The 17,019-nt window shown below is 53.9% G+C and overlaps 1 long non-coding RNA gene across 1 annotated transcript; it reads left to right on the plus strand.

The window, feature by feature from the left end:
- Nucleotides 1–472: 472 nt before the first annotated feature.
- Nucleotides 473–8,334, plus strand: LOC120398059. Its single transcript, XR_005594168.1, has 3 exons — nucleotides 473–606; nucleotides 7,544–7,694; nucleotides 7,927–8,334. It is a non-coding gene; the product is annotated as an uncharacterized LOC120398059 (long non-coding RNA).
- Nucleotides 8,335–17,019: the final 8,685 nt, after the last annotated feature.

A 17,019-nucleotide genomic window follows, 5' to 3' on the forward strand; every position in this document is an offset into this window, starting at 1 on the left:
AGTCTCTGTTTCCTGGTGTCCTCACATCACAACTGCCTGTCATTCTGGAAGGTGCCTTTTAGTAACTTACAAGCAATTGGGCTTCATATGGTGCAGTGTGTGAAATTTCATAGCCTATGAAATAGAGGCCAGATTAGGAGATCGAATTGTTTCATAACCTCTATGAAAAGCTCAGTGTGGGGTGCGGAACAGACTCTGCTGTTTTACTGGGTAGCCTGCTTGCTCCCCAGAATAAATAATGAGCAAGTGGGGTGATCCGGTCTGCAGCTCAAACATCCAGCTGGGCTGGCCAGGGGCAGACATCAGGCCTGCCAGGGAAAGGTGGGTGCGGCAGTGACTTCACAAAGGCCTTTGGCAGGAACTCAGCCTATTGGGCAAAGATGATGAGGCGTCTGTGACCTCACAGAGCTCCCTTGCCAACAGCCAGGCAGGACAGGGATGCGGGGCAGGGGGAACCTCGCAGAGCCCTGTAGCCTTGCTGCAGCAAGCCTCCAGCTCGCAGTCTCTCACTGAGGACCAAGAGATGTTGGTGTGCAGGAGATTCAGTGCGTGTGTTTTTCATTCCCGTGTGGATTTGTTTCAAAGACATTGTCATCTGTGTAGAAGGTAAGAAAAAATATAGGCTCTAGATAATAGATACAAGATAGGGGACTCTATCCTAGCAGACTCAAAGGCATCACCACCCTCCTAGGGAAAAAGTTTTTCCTAATATCCGAGCCTTCTACACTTCAACTTGAGAGCATTGCTCCTTGTTCTGTCATCTGCCAGCTCTAAGATGTCATGAGAATCAATCTTTCATTAGGAAAATAATTCAAAAATGCAAATACAAAAAACTTTGAGTGAAATCAACCCATCCTGATCTTTAGTGTCTCGGGTGTGCGCCTTGGGGGCCAGATTGAGACCCTCATGGACTAGTAACACCCAGGAAGCCAGTAAAATAATTCCAGTTCTCTTAGCATCCAAGCCTCCCTAATCCAAGGAACAACTGAGGGCTGCAGGAGACAGAGGGATGCTGAGAAGGTCTAACTCATGACTGAAAATACAAAGTTGTGTTATTGGCTTTGGTTGGGGGAAAAGTAACAAATCTGTCGGGATTCTTACCCCAAACAACAATCGCCCATTGTCCGTTAGAGCACAAGGGCCCTAACACGCCTGACTTGCTCAAATCTCTCTCCTGCTAGGGCTGAGAGAATTTTCTACATCCCCCATGATACCGAGGGAAAGAGAAAAGAAGTGACCTCTCTTTGGTCACACAGCAAGGCCATGCCAGAGCTAGAAAGAGAAGCATAAGAAAGAAGTTGTATCAAAATGTTTTGCATTTCAAACTGACTGATTTCTTAAACAAAGGCAATTTGATGTGTGGTTAATGAACGGAAATGATACATTCTTGTCTCCACGTGTTTCTAGATTTATGAACCAGTAGATCTATCCCCTTGTTTTTATCCATAGATTGAGGGAGGAAAGCAAGTTTGCCTGTTTTATGAATTCCCAATGGCTTTCTTGAATTTCAACAAACTAGTCAATTGAACTGAACGATTTGAATAAACTGAAAGGAAGACAATATTTTCTGCACCTTTCAAGGAAGCTACTGCTGCCCAAAGCTGGGTTAGCATTTCGGCTAAGTTTGCTTCCAGGGCCTTAGCTATCACATCAGTGGTGCGACTGTCTGAAAAGCTTGGCAGTGAACATGTTCTACTGAATGTTATTTTTTCTCTTCTATGTAAATTATTTAAAAGATTGTCATAAATTGGGCCCTTATCAGAGGTTGTCAATTTCCAATGTAATTATGACAGTGAGGGAGACTAGCCACTGGAAGAAATTACCCAGGGGAGAGGTGGAGTCTCTGTTTCCTGGTGTCCTACCATCATAACTGGTTGGGAAGGTGCCTTTTAGTGAATTACAAGCAATTGGGCTTAATTGGGTGCTAAGAATGTGAAATTTCATAGCCCGTGAAATAGAGGCCACATTAGGAGACTGAATTGTTTCACAACCGATGCCTCTATGAAAAACTCAGTGTGGGGTGTGGAACAGACTCTGCTGTTTTACTGGGTATCGTGGTTGCTCCCCAGAATGAATAATGAGCAAGTGGGGTGATCCGGGGTGCAGCTTAAATATCCAGCTGGGCTGGCCAAGGGGCAGACATCAGGCCTGCCAGGGAAAGGTGGGTGTGGCAGTGACTTCACAAAAGCTTTTGGCAGGAACTCAGCCCATTGAGCAAAGACAATTAGTTGGGAATTGGTCCTGCTTTGAGCAGGGGGTTGGACTACATACCTCCTGAGGTCCCTTGCAACCCTGATAGTCTATGATTCTATGAGTGAGGCGTCTGTGACCTCACAGAGCTCCCTTGCCAACAGCCAGGCAGGACAGGGATGCGGGGCAGGGGGAACCTCGCAGAGCCCTTTAGCCTTGTTGCAGCAAGCCTCCATCTTTGCTTTACCAGATAAAGGTTATGAGCAGACAATGGCTGGAAGTTGAAACTAGACCAACACACTGGAAATAAGGCGAGGAGCATTTTTAACATCAGAGTTTGGAGCAATTCACTGAGGGTTGTGCTGGATTTTCAAATTTTCAAATTCAAATGAGACGTAGGCACACATTTTTGACAGTGAGGGAGACTAGCCACTGGAACAAATTACCCAGGGGAGAGATGGAGTCTCTGTTTCCTGGTGTCCTCACATCACAACTGCCTGTCATTCTGGAAGGTGCCTTTTAGTGACTTACAAGCAATTGGGCTTCATATGGTGCAAAGTGTGTGAAATTTCATAGCCTGTGAAATAGAGGCCAGATTAGGAGATCAAATTGTTTCATAACCTCTATGAAAAGCTCAGTGTGGGGTGCGGAACAGACTCTGCTGTTTTACTGGGTAGCCTGCTTGCTCCCCAGAATCAATAATGAGCAAGTGGGGTGATACAGGGTGAAGCTCAAACATCCAGCTGGGCTGGCCAGGGGCAGACATCAGGGAAAGGTGGGTGCGGCAGTGACTTCACAAAGGCCTTTGGCAGGAACTCAGTCTATTGGGCAAAGATGATGAGGCGTCTGTGACCTCACAGAGCTCCCTTGCCAACAGCCAGGCAGGACAGGGATGCGGGGCAGGGGGAACCTCGCAGAGCCCTGTAGACTTGCTGCAGCAAGCCTCCAGCTCGCGGTCTCTCGCTGAGGACCAAGAGACGTTGGTGTGCAGGAGATTCAGTGCGTGTGTTTTTCATTCCCGTGTGGATTTGTTTCAAAGACATTGTCATCTGTGTAGAAGGTAAGAAAAAATATAGGCTCTAAGTACAAGATAGGGGACTCTATCCTAGCAGATTCAAAGGCATCACCACCCTCCTAGGGAAAAAGTTTTTCCTAATATCCGAGCCTTCCACACTGCAACTTGAGAGCATTGCTCCTTGTTCTGTCATCTGCCAGCTCTAAGATGTCATGAGAATCAATCTTTCATTAGGAAAATAATTCAAAAATGCAAATACAAAAAACTTTGAGTGAAATCAACCCATCCTGATCTTTAGTGTCTGGGGTGTGGGCCTTGGGGGCCAGATTGAGACCCTCATGGGCTAGTAACACCCAGGAAGCCAGTAAAATAATTCCAGTTCTCTTATCATCCAAGCCTCCCTAATCCAAGGAACAGCTGAGGGCTGTGGGAGACTGAGGGGTGCTGAGAATGTCTAACTCATGACTGAAAATACAAAGAGGTGTTATTGGCTTTGGTTGCGGGACAAGTAACAAATCCGTTGGGATTCTTGCCCCAAACAACAATTGCCCATTGTCCGTTAGAGCACAAGGGCCCTAACACGCCTGACTTGCTCAAATCTCTCTCCTGCTAGGACTGAGAGAATTTTCTCCATCCCCCAGGATACCGAGGGAAAGAGAAAAGAAGTGACCTCTCTTTGGTCACACAGCAAGGCCATGCCAGAGCTAGAAAGAGAAGCATAAGAAAGAAGTTGTATCAAAATGTTTTGCATTTCAAACTAACAGATTTCTTAAACAAAGGCAATTTGATGCGTGGTTAGTGAACGGAAATGATACATTCTTGTCTCCACATGTTTCTAGATTGATGAACCAGTAGATCTATCCCCTAGTTTTTATCCATAGATTGAGGGAGGAAAACAAGTTTGCCTGTTTTGTGAATTCCCAATGGCTTTCTTGAGTTTCAGCAAACTAGTCGATTGAACTGAACGATTTGAATAAACTGAAAGGAAGACAATATTTTCTGCACCTTTCAAGGAAGCTACTGCTGCCCAAAGCTGGGTTAGCATTTCAGCTAACTTTGCTTCCAGGGCCTTAGCTATCACATCAGTGGTGCGACTGTCTGAAAAGCTTGGCAGTGAACATGTTCTACTGAATGTTATTTTTTCTCTTCTATTTAAATTCTTTAAAAGATTGTCATAAATTGGGCCCTTATCAGAGGTTGTCAATTTCCAATGTAATTATGACAGTGAGGGAGACTAGCCACTGGAAGAAATTACCCAGGGGAGAGGTGGAGTCTCTGTTTCCTGGTGTCCTAACATCATAACTGGTTGGGAAGGTGCCTTTTAGTGAATTACAAGCAATTGGGCTTAATAGGGTGCTAAGAGTGTGAAATTTCATAGCCCGTGAAATAGAGGCCACATTAGGAGACTGAATTGTTTCACAACCGATGCCTCTATGAAAAACTGAGTGTGGGGTGCGGAACAGACTCTGCTGTTTTACTGGGTAGCCTGCTTGCTCCCCAGAATCAATAATGAGCAAGTGGGGTGATCCGGGGTGCAGCTCAAACATCCAGCAGGGCTGGCCAGGGGTAGACGTCAGGCCTGCCAGGGAAAGGTGGGTGTGGTAGTTACTTCACAAAAGCTTTTGGCAGAAACTCAGCCCACTGAGCTAAGACAATTAGTTGGGAATTGGTCCTGCTTTGAGCAGGGGGTTGGACTACATACCACCTGAGGTCCCTTGCAACCCTGATAGTCTATGATTCTATGAATGAGGCATCTGTGACCTCACAGAGCTCCCTTGCCAACAGCCAGGCAGGACAGGGATGCGGTGCAGGGGGAACCTCGCAGAGCCCTATAGCCTTGCTGCAGCAAGCCTCCATCTTCACTTTGCTAGATAAAGGTTATGAGCAGACAATGGCTGGAAGTTGAAGCTAGACCAATACACACTGGAAATAAGGCGAGGAGCATTTTTAACATCAGAGTTTGGAGCAATTCAATGAGGGTTGTGCTAGATTTTCCACAACTGGCCTATTTTAAAATCAAGCTCGGGTGTTTTACTAAAAACTCTGCTCTAATTCCTATGGGAATTATTTTGAGGCACATTCTATGGCCGAAGTGAAACAGAAAGTCAGACGACAGTGGTTTCCTCTGGGCTTGGAATTAATCTGTGACTCGCTGGGGGCGTTTGGAATGTGACCATTTAGCTTCCCTCTTCCTCCTTCCCTCTTGTCCCCTCTTCTCAATTGGAAAACGGGCCACCAGAAAAGCCTGATTTCCACCCTGGGCCCCTTCCATTAGTGCTGTAAGCTGAAGGGCATTGTGACTTGAGAGTGAAGTCAGCCAGTCAGTGCTAACTCTCCACAGGTGATTTGCATAAGTCAGTAAATGAACCTGCAGGTTTCCGTGGAAGCGATGCCCAAGGCAGGGCTCAGGCTTCGGGTTTATGCTCAGGGTTAGTGGAGTCAGGGAGCGACAGGTGGCTGAGTTACCTCTGGTGTCACAATGTTACTGCTCAGGTTCCTCTGCCTGCTGCACCGCCTGGGCAGTGACTGTCAAGGGGAAGGTTTTGTGGATTTGAAACTTAGAAACCAGTAAGCGCAGAAGAGGAATGGCTTAGAGAGTTTGGCAGTAAAATGTAGGTTTTGTGGCAATATCCTGTGCAATTGCTACTGGATCCGGGACGGAGACAGCATTCCTGCCCCTCCCACCACCTCTTAGGTGGGCCTACATAAAAGAGACTAGCTAGAGTTTTGCACACTTGTTTGTTTAAGACTGAGCAAATAAGGCCCAACAAATTACTGCTAGGATGAATTTTGCTGCCTCCTCTCCTTGAACAGAATACAAGCAGTTTCTGATTCTCTCAGATGAAGTAGTTCTTCTAAAATCAAGGGCAAGACCAATCAATGGCTTTTTCACAACCCAAACCCCGCCCCCAAAAGAGATTTTTTTTTATTTAAACTGGGTTTTTTAAATTTATATTGGAAAAGTTTTTTTTTAAAACTTATCCAGTATAAAATTTGAAACGATGACAAGTGATGTTAAGGCCTCTAGTTGCTCCAGCCTATTAAAGTAATTTAAATAACTACATATATGAAGAAATCCATGTTTGCTGCCAAGTGTCAGAGGAAGTCAAAGCACTGAACTGTTGGAAGTCATTGCGTAAGCACCTGGGGGTCCAGAAGTTATTGAAACACTCAGCCAGATTTTGGCAGCACTAGCCTCTTCTGCGGGTGCAGAAAGAATATTTTCTTCATTCCAGTTGATGTAGCTACTTCATTCAAATGTAAGAAACTGATTGGGGGTTCGAAAACGATGAAGGCTTCTTTTCCCCTTGTAATATATGAATAAACGCTAGAGAGGAGGAGGTGTGAGCTACTACTTCTAAAATCTGGAAGGACATTATGAGCAGGAACAATCAGTTCAGTGCACGAACTAGAGATACTTCTTTACCTCAGTTTGTTTGAAAGGAAAACAAATGGTTCAGTCAACCTTTTTGTTTTTCTGTGTCCTGCAAAACCAGCAAGTCAACATGTTTGAATGGATCCCTATTCCTAGCATCATAGAAGACTAGGGCTGGAACAGACCTCAGGAGGTATCTAGTCCAACCCCCCTACTCAAAGCAGGACCAACCCCAACTTCATCATCCCAGCCAGGGCTTTGTCAAGCTGACCTTTAAAAACTTGTAAGGATGGAGATTCCACCACCTCCCTAGGGAACGCATTCCAGGGCTTCACCACCCTCCTAGTGAACTAGTGTTTCCTAATAGCCAAGCTAAGCCTTCCACAGTGGAACTTGAGACCATTGCTCTGTGTTCTGTCATCGGCCACCACTAAGAATTTCATGAGAATCAATCTCTCATTAGGAAAATAACTCAAAAATACAATTACAAAACATTTGGAATGAAATCAATCCACCCTGACCTGTAGTGTCTGGGGGTGTGGGCCTCTGAGGCTAGACTGAGACCCTCATTGGCTAGAACCACCCAGTGAGCCAGTAACAATATCCACTCCTGTTACCGTCCAAGCCACCGCAGTCCAAGGAACAGCTGAGGGCTGCGGGAGACAGAGGGGTGCTGAGAAGGTCTAACTCATGACTGCCAACCCAGAGATGTGTTATTGGCTTTGGATGGGAGACGAGGAGCAAATCCGTCAGTCACTACAACAGGTCACACTCGGAGCCAGGGAGACTGGGAATCGAGTCCTGCTGGCACTTCCCAGCTCTGGCTTTCTGGAGGAGGAGGAAGACAGCAGCTCCCCTAGCTGACCCTGAGGCACCTTCTGGGCCCAAATGGAGGTGGCCCCGGGTACAGCTATGGAGTGTCCCAGGAGTGTTCCGCTAGTGGCATTGTATTGTTTTCACAGCCAGTTTCGATCTCTGGTTTCTACCCCTTGCCCTGCTGGCAGGGCATTGAGCGGCACCCGTTGCCGGCCAGCTGGGTGCAGGAGATCGAGGAGGGTGAATGGAGGAGCAACCCTGAGCATCTGCCATCCAGCTCCATCCGATCTAGAGCAAGTAAGTGGAGTTCTCCAGAGCCACCCCCAGTGTGGTGGGCATATCCCACCACTAGGGCTCCCAGCCCGTCCCTTGTCAGGGTTTGTTCCCCAGGTTGAGGTTTCCTGTGCCCTGGGGTGGGATGTGTTGGGAGGAGAAATTGCCTCAGCAGAGGGGAGGTGGGCAGGGGAGCAGGCAGGCTCGTTAATGAGAGGCTGCTTTGAAGCCAGACTCATGGCTGCTCCCCACTCAGTTCCAGGATGGAGAGAATAAGGCGGATGCTCAGGAGGAAGGCCGGGCAGGTGGCTCCAGAGCCAGCAGAAAACATCAGCCAGCCTTCCCAGGAGGAGAGCGGCCCCTCTGTCCCCGCGGGCGGGGAAGAGGCTTGTGGCCGGAGTAAGAAGAGGAGCTGCGTCACCTGCTGGAGGAGGCGGAAGACAGCAGCTCCCCTAGCTGACCCTGAGGCACCTTCTGGGCCGAAATGGAGGTGGCCCCGGGTTCAGCTGTGGAGGAGAGAGCCAGTACAGGGCAGGAGCCGGAGAAGGCAGCTCTGGGGCTTCCTTCGCAGGAAGCCAAGGAGCCAGGAGCTGCACCCCAGGGCCCAGCAGGAGCCGTCCACCACCATGGCAACTGAGGGGCCCAGTGCCAGCCCCACCCTGGCCCCGGAGGAGCCTCCCGCCAGCACCACCCTGGCCCCAGAGGAGCCTCCCGCCAGCACCACCCTGGCCCCAGAGGAGCCTCCCGCCAGCCCCACCCTGGCGACTGCGGAGCCTCCCGCCAGCCCCACCCTGGCTCCAGAGGAGCCTCCCGCCAGCCCCACCCTGGTGACTGAGGAGCCTCCCGCCAGCCCCACCCTGGCGACTGAGAAGCCTCCTGCCAGCCCCACCCTGGCCATGAAGGAGCCTCCTGCCAGCCCAGAGCAGGAGTTGAGCGACTGCGCGACAAACACCAGCAGCTCCGCATACTCCTGCGGGGCCAGCAGCTCCTCCGTGGGGTCTGGCAGCCCTGTCTTTGAAGGCTCCCTCTTTGGAGGTGAGGGGAGACCCAGGGGAAAGGGAGGAGGACTGGGGCGGTGGGGGACTAGTAACACCCTGTGCCCATCGGCTTGCCAAGGCACCGGGACTGACCCATGTGATCCCCACTAACACCAGTGGGGGTTGCACAGCCACGCCCCAAGGCAGGGGATGCTGGGCGGAGTCGGGGAGCTCCAGCCTCCCCTGATCATGTTGGGGGCGGGGGAGCTGACTGCCACGGGGCCCTGAGGCTGATGGGGCTGAGGGCGTCTCTGGGAGGGGCAGGGTGGGGCCCTGGCTGCCATGGGGCTCCTTACAGAAAAAGAGGAAACATGGAGCCTTCTCTGTCCACTGCATCCCCCCAGCAGCAGAAGGGATTAAACTTTCTCCTTCCTTCCCTGGTGCAGACACCCCCAGTGCCCAGGTGTCGTGGCCTGAGGAGGAGTGCGAGGAGGAGTGTGAGGAGGAGCAGGATTTGTGCCCTGAGGAAGATACCATCTTGGTGATCCAGCAGCACCTCCAGGGCAGAGCTGAGGTACAAAAATCCCCCAGCTGCGCTGCCACCCAGTCTGTCCTGCTCCTTGTTCCATCCCCACCCAGGCAGGGGGTCTTGCACCAGAGAATCCCTCATCCACAATGGGGGGGACACATCTCCTCTGTTATCTGGCACCCCAAAGTGGGGACATTTGTCCCACACAGGCCAAGGTCCCCGCAGACACTGTCCAAGTGCAAGGATTGATGAGGCAGCAGGCATCCAGCCATGAACTCTTGCAAAGTGTCCCTGGAGTGATGTGAATGGGAGAGGCCAGGATGTGCCTTTTGAGTCTTGCCAGGGCTCCTGGAGAATCCTCCAAATTGTCCCCTGACTGGTGTAGCCCCATGTCCCATGACTGGTGTAGCTACTGGTGTAGCTCCCTCTTCTTGCAGGCTCTGCACAACCGCTATTCGCGAAGCCTGGACACCATCCTCAGGGACCGGCTAACAGAGACCCCCACCATGGAGAAGCTGCAGCACCTCCTGGAGGTGAGTAGAATGGACGGTCTGGTTTGGAATTGCCCCTGAACCCTGTGGGAGGGCAGCAAAGGAGAGACTAGAAGAGCCACGTTTCCATTGTGTCCTCCCAGCTTGGACCCAGCCAGCCACACGTTCCCAGAGCTGCCAGTGCAGGGGGAAGGAGCTGGGACTGTCAGCCAGAGCTCTGCACGGTTGCATTAAGCACTAACAGTGAGCACCAGGGCTGGCTGGGGCCTGAGAGACTGAACCCCCTTTTCAAGCTCTGCGACCAGGGCTCGGCTACTCCACCCTGAAAACAAAGTCTCATCCCCTTGGGGAGGGGGAGAGGCTGGTTTGTAGAGCATGTACGCCTGCCTGCTGACCCTCCCCTGCCTCCTTCTCCCGCAGCACGTCCATCCCTCTCTCCTGTCAAACAACCCCCAGGAGAGAGCCAGGGCCGTACAGACCCGCGCGGCCCTGCTACAGTTTGCCACCTCCCTGCCTGGATTTGACGTAAGTGACCTCTGACTCCAGCATCCTGCAGAGTCAAGTTCATCATCCCCTGGCTAAGTGATCCCCCCTGGGTCCGTAAGGGACTGCGTTCCATAGGCCGCTGGCTGGCAGGGTCGTGCCTGGCCTCAGGGCCCTTGTTATTCTGGAGCAACGAGGCAGCGAGTGCTCAGCGAGGGCCCTTGCCCTGCTCCCTTTGCTCTGAGCTCCCTTGGGGGCAGAGAGGAAGAGGGCTCTCGTTCCTCTCCCCCAGCGCCTCCTACACAGGGGTGGGAGCAGAGCTCAGGTCCAGGGGCGCTGGGGAGCTGAAGGGAGAATGTTGATGGATTCCCCTCTCCTCCTCCTTCCACCAGACCTCCTCCACCTTCTCCAAGGCAGGTGAATTCGTGCTGCAGCTGGGTCTCTGTGTATCCCACCCAGCCAGTGACATCAGTTGGCAAGCCAGGGGTGGGATCTATTGTCTGCACAGGCTCCTGCTCCAGAAGAGGGGTAAGAAACCCAGCTGGGCAATGGGACCCCATGGAGACGAGCCTCTGGGAGACTAGCTCCAGCTGGCCATTGGGACGCCTCTAGAACTAAGGCCTCTCTGCTTAGACCCCCTGTAGCGGGAAAGAGGAACCCCAATAGAAAGAAGGCCCCTCCTTTGAGACTCCCTCTGCTGGGCAATGGGACCCTACAGAAAGAAGCCTCCTCCTCTGAGACCGACCCCAGCTTAGATGGTGATTCTTTCTCTCTCCCTCTCTCTGAATTAGGGAGATGAGTGTGAAAGTGCCAGGGAAATCGGCTGCTTTATCTCAGAGCCCGGCTCTGTCCCCCAGCCCAGGGAAATCAGCCCACCCCCGTACGGGGCAGCCAGCTCGTGAGGGGACAGGAATGGAGCTATTGAGACACATGGAGGGAAAGAGCCCATCATGAGGGCAGGGGCAGGAGCAGGCACCACAGGGGACGGACACAAAGCTTGTAGGGTGTCACCAGTCGGGTAGTCAGGGCCAGATCCTGACTTCAGTGGGTGTGGGCATGGGCGCCGACTTATATGGGGTCCTGGGGCTTTAGCCCCAGGACTATTTACAGTCAAGGGCTCTGCTCCACCAATAGTTGGAGCTAGGTTTCGCCCCTTTTAAATCCCAGCTGCGGCCGGGAGTCAGAGGGCTCTGCGCTGCCCGCAGCCGTGGGGAGCCCAGAGCATTGTAAATCCCAGCCGCGGCCAGGAATCAGAGGGCTCTGGGCTGCCTGCAAGCGCGGGGAGCCCAGAGCCTTTTAAATCCCTGCCGCGGCCGGGAGTCAGAGGGCTCTGGGCTGCCTGCAAGCGCGGGGAGCCCAGAGCCCTTTGAATCCCAGCCGCGGCCGGGAGTCAGAGGCTCTGGGCTGCCTGCAAGCGCGGGGAGCCCAGAGCCTTTTAAATCCCAGCCGCGGCCGGGAGTCACAGGCTCTGGGCTGCCTGCAAGTGCGGGGAGCCCAGCGCCCTTTAAATTCCTGCCGCGGCCGGGAGTCAGAGGGCTCTGGGCTGCCTGCAAGCGCAGGGAGCCCAGAGCCTTTTAAATCCCAGCCCCGGTCGGGAGTCAGAGGCTCTGGGCTGCCTGCAAGTGCGGGGAGCCCAGCGCCTTTTAAATCCCAGCCCCGGCCGGGAGTCAGAGGGCTCTGGGCTGCCCCAGGGGCAGGGAGCCCAGAGCCCTTTGAATCCCAGCCAGGGAGGCGGCTGGGATTTAAAGGGCTCAGGGCTCCCCGCAGCTGCCAGCAGCCCAGAGCCATTTTAATCCCAGCCCCTGGCCGCTGATTGCCCCCTCCCCAGACCCGTGCCCCAACTGCCCCCCAGAACCCCCACCCCCTATCTACGCACCACTGGTTCTTGTCCCCCGAGTACCCCCTCCCGAGACCCCTGCCCCTATCTGCCCCTTGGGACCCCAGCCCCTAACTAAGCCACCCTTAGCCTTGTCCCCAACTGCCCCTCCTGAGACCCCACCCAACTTCCCCAGAACCTCTCTACCTGTCCCCTGATAAACCCCCTTGACTCCCATGCCTATCCAATTGCTGCCTGTCCCCTGACTGCCCCTCCAAACCTCTGCCCCATCCAACCCCCCCTGCTCCTTGTCCCTTGACTGCCCCCCGGAACTCCCTACCCCTTCTCCAACCCCCAAACCGCTTACTGTGCCACTCAGACCAGCGTATCTGGCTCCGTGCAGCTCCAGACAGTAGCTGCCATGCTCTGCCATGGACTCCACAGCCCTCTCCCACCCACAGCACCTGCCTTCCAGATTTGAACACCTCAAAATTCAGGTGTGCTCAAGCTCGGTTTGGGCAGCTTTTACTTCATTTCTCCCAAATCAGTTTCCCCTGCAAGGTGCCAACTGAAGGTGTTGGAGAACAGAGAGATCGGGTGGCCTCCTAATGCCTGGAAAAGAGACAAAGGCCAGAGGAGGGAGTGTCAGTGCCTGTGCGGACTTCCGGGAAGCGCATGGTGTGGAAGGGGATGCTGTGATGCTTTGGAACAACTCCATACAAAGCCAGTCAGGACTCTGGGGGAGCCTCCTCTCTCGGAGCAGACTGTCTCCAGGGCAAGAAGCTTACACCTTCCTGGGTCTGACTTCGGAGCATTCAGCATGCCCTTCCACATCATGCACTTTCCACAGCGAGTCTGCCCAGGCTGGTCCTGGGGCAACCTGCACCCCAACTCCGGAGTCAGATTTGACTCTCAGCCAGACAGTAAAACAGAAGGTTTATTAGATGACGGGAACACAGTTTAAACAGAGCTTGTAGGTACAGAAAACAGAACCCCTCTGTCAGGTCCATCTTGGGGAGTGGGGCGCCCAGAACCAAGTTCTGGGTCTCTCCCCATTTCCCCAGCCAGCTCCAAACTGACACTCCCTCCTCTGGCCTCTGTGTCTCTTCCGGACAAGGAAGCCACCTGATCTTTGTCCCCAACACCTTCAGTTGGCATCTTGCAGGGGAAACTGAGGCACCCAGACAGTATTCAGAGAAAATATTAAGGACATTCCCACTTCATCACAACAGGTGCAACAAAATATAATACTGTATATTGAAGTAGGCAAGTGCTGCTTCTGACTTTCCACTTTTAATTGACCTTTGTAATCTTGTGGCACTGATGCATTGTAGCTTCATTTTATATCGGCTTACAGGGCGGGAGGAGCGGGGGGGCACCACCATTTTGGGCCCCACCAAAAATTATACAAACCTGCCGCCTATGGGTGTGTGGGGTTCTCAGTATTAGACACCCCCATGAACAGGCACACACTCCCAGAGCACAATGACCGTAAGGGTCACATGATTACTGTGATGGCTGAAACAAATCCCCCTTCTGGTACTAACCCGCCTGGCATGGACCCTGCGATTCCATTGGGCCGCGGATGCCAGGAGGAGCCTGGCCAGTGTGCACCCAAAAGGAAACAGGCACTGGAAGTGGAAGGCCAAACCTCCCCAATGGGTGTGTCTTTCTCCCCCAGGGCTCAACACCAGAGAGGCACCAGACCTGTGGTGCCGGGACGGGCTCCATGACCCCGAGCGCCTGGGGTATAGAAACCTGGCCAGGGTGGGAGAGGTAAGGACTTTCTGCCGGTGCATTGCAGCAGCTCAGGTGTGGAGCTATGTCCCGCTGCAGTGAGTGTGTCATGGACACAGGGCAAGAGCCTGCTCCTTATTTCCACAGAATATGTGAGGCTCCTGGGAATGTCCGTGGGGTGAGGCGTGGGAATGAACCAGATCTAAAAGACCCCAAACCTCTAGCGGGTGAGCTGCAGGAGCTATCGCTGCTGGGAGCAGCAGGGGTCCTGCGTTGTCTGTGTGAGCTGGGTTCCAGAGCGCGCAGACACATTCCCAGCATCTCATGGCACCTGCGGTGAATCCTGCTCCATAAGAGCTATTGGAGGCCTCAGTGCCTGCAGCCTCCTACTTAAGGGGGTTCCCGGTCCATGGGACCCCAAAAGTTGGCTGCCCCAGGACTCTTCTCCACCTTGTGAGACACTCGAGGGATTTGGAGCCTGGTTCTGGGCCATTGTAAGGGCTCTGGTTCTTTTGGTTTTAGGTCTTTGGTGAGCTCTTCACGGAGGAGCAGAAAAGATCTTTCCTCCAGGCGGGGCTGCTGGCCATCCACCACCACCTCCTCCACATCAGCCAGGCTGGCCTGGTGCTGACCTATTCCATCTTGGGGGAAGCCGGCCAGCTGCTAGAGGACAAGGTAACCAAAGAGGGGTCACTGGGGAGAGACCCCCAGGGCCTTTCACCTTCAGGTCATTGAAAATCACTCCCATCCCATCCCCATGTGCTGACCAGGGAGCAAGGAGAGGATGAACCCAGGCAGGTACCATTGGTCAGAGCCAGTTTGTGCCCTGAGCAGCTCAAAGCAGGGCCGACCCAGCTCCCCAGCAAGGCTATTTCCTAACAGGCGTCACATCAACACGACACACTGCCATTGCTCATGCTAGGGGCTGCCAACTCCCCTAGCCACCTCTGTGAGCCTTTCATCCCCCTCCGGGCCTCAGGGTGGTTCCTAGAGCTCTGGTATCGTGTTATCCCAGCCACCACCTGCTACGGGAGAACTGGAGGAGTCAGGCAGCAGAGGCTGCTTAAGTGCCCCATTCACCAGAGCCACTGCCCATGGCATCACATTAAGGACATGGGGATCCCTTGGGGAAAGGTGTCCACTTCTTCTCACCCCCCCGGCACTACTGCCCAAAGCCTCCCAGCCCCTCAGCTGGAGGGGGCGAGGGTGGCTGAGGGGACTCTGGGGAGCGGAGCTGAATCCCCAGCTGGGTTGGGAGGTAGAACAGCTCTCAGGGGACTGAGAGGAGTGGGGGCAGGAGTTCATTCCACAATGGTGGGAGAGGGGATGGAAGTCACTAGAGAAGAAAGAAGATTTCGTCTCGGGGGTTGGGTGGGGGAATCCGTCCCTCAGACGTGGGGAGGAAATGTTGCTGGCTCCCGGTGCCATTAATACCCTTCGTTCTCGTGGGTGTCGGAGTCTCTGATTGATCCTTGTTCCCTTGCAACAGGGGGACATTACAGCCAACCTCATGGTCCAACTACTTAATATCAGGGTCTTGGGCCAGGTGCCCGAAGCCCTGCAGTGGCTGTGATCCGTGGGGCAGCATTGAAGACCCCCCCTCTTTGCATGACCAGCTCCCACCCCCTGCCGCAGGTACTGCTCTGTCTCACTGTGCCTGGGGGGAAGGGCTGGGGGGAGCGGCCATAGAGCCGCAGCACTGAGAGAAACCAAGGCCGAGCACCTCGCTCTGGACACCCTGCCCCACCCCGACCCCTGGGTCTGGGGACAGGCCAGATACTGGTTGGGAAGAATCAGGCTGTGGGGCTGGCCCAGAAGTGAGAGCATCCGCAGAGCCAGGGGTTATGCTCAATAGCCATTGCAGTCTGGGAGGGGTGGCCTGACATGAAGCCCCTCCCCCGTCGTCACTGCTCAGACCTTCCCATGGCCCCTTTCCCCCTGATGCAGCGAATGTCCGACCATCCCTCACCCGGGGCCCAATCCACCCACCTGGTATCTGAACCCTTCCCAGCCAGGAATGAAACTCCCCCCGAACACCCTGGGGCAGGGGAGGAGCCTCCCCATCTGGCAGGTGGGAAATGAGACGCAGAGGAAGGGCTGTGGGCCTGGTCACACAATCCTGGGTGTAGATCTGGGAAGTGGACTGGGTCCCAGCCTAGAGCCTTTCCCCCAGGGGCACCTTCACTTTCTGCCCTTTATTCTCCCCTCCGGCTAGGGGGTCTGAGAGTGTGAAATGAACAGGGAGGGTGACGGGGTCCTGGCAAACAGCCTGGATGGGAGCTCCCCTTGGCTTGGTCCCCAGGCTCAGAGACATCTTTGTCATCCCGCTGTCCTTCTGTTATTGCTAGGAAGGGAGTCTCCTGATGAGGGGTCTCCAGGCCTCCAGTAAGTCATCCTCATTCCCGCCCGCATGTACCCCCTGCCCTGCCCTGCCCTCTGGTTTCTCGCTGTTGACTCTGGCTGGACTCTTGGCTCCGGTCTCTGGCTATGACTTTGGCGTGATCCTTCTTGGCTCCAGATTTGGGTTCTGAACCCCGTTTCAGTATTCTCCTTGTCTTTCCCTAGCCTTGCTCCAGGCCCTCCATCCACCCGCTCCAGCACTGCCTCCTCCTCCTCCTGATCTTCCCCAACCCCTCCGATTTCGACTACATGGCTTCGACCTTTGCGTGGATATGGACTTTGGCTCGTACTTCTGACCACCCGGCTTCGACCTCTGGCCTGGACATGGACACTGGCTCCGGTTCTGCCTGGACATACTCAGCACCCGGCAGCAGTAGACAGGCCCCACCATTAATCAAACCCTAACCCCGCCCCATGACACCTTAGTCCCTCCCACCTGTCACCGGAAGTCCCGCCCCATGCGGGTATTACTTCGTGGGCAAGGCGGCCACATGACTGGAAGCCAGGTGTGTCATGTGACCCCTCTAAGACCTCCTCCCACCACCCTCTACTAATCAGGATGGGTTTCCTCCCGGAAGGATCCCCCCAAGAGGAGATTTGACCAATCAGGGCGAGCTCTGGGGTGGGAGGGTGACCCATCCCGACGTGTGTCTTGTGACCCCTCTAAGAACTCCTCTCACTGCCCTCAACCAATTAGGATCGGTTTTGTCCTGACAGGACCACCCCAAGAGGAGATTCTGACCAATCAGGGCGAGTTCTGGGGCAGGGTGACCCGTCCGGGAGTGGGCCGTTTGACCCCACTAAGAACTCCTCCCAGCGCCCTCTGCCAATCAGAGTGCAGCACCATCACCTCATAAGTCCCAGTGCTGGATGGACGAGGCCATCTCTCACCAAGGACACATGGTTTAGAAATCGT

This window comes from Mauremys reevesii, linkage group 2, assembly GCF_016161935.1.
Source record: "Mauremys reevesii isolate NIE-2019 linkage group 2, ASM1616193v1, whole genome shotgun sequence".
In the NCBI taxonomy this organism is placed as follows: Eukaryota; Metazoa; Chordata; order Testudines; family Geoemydidae; genus Mauremys; species Mauremys reevesii.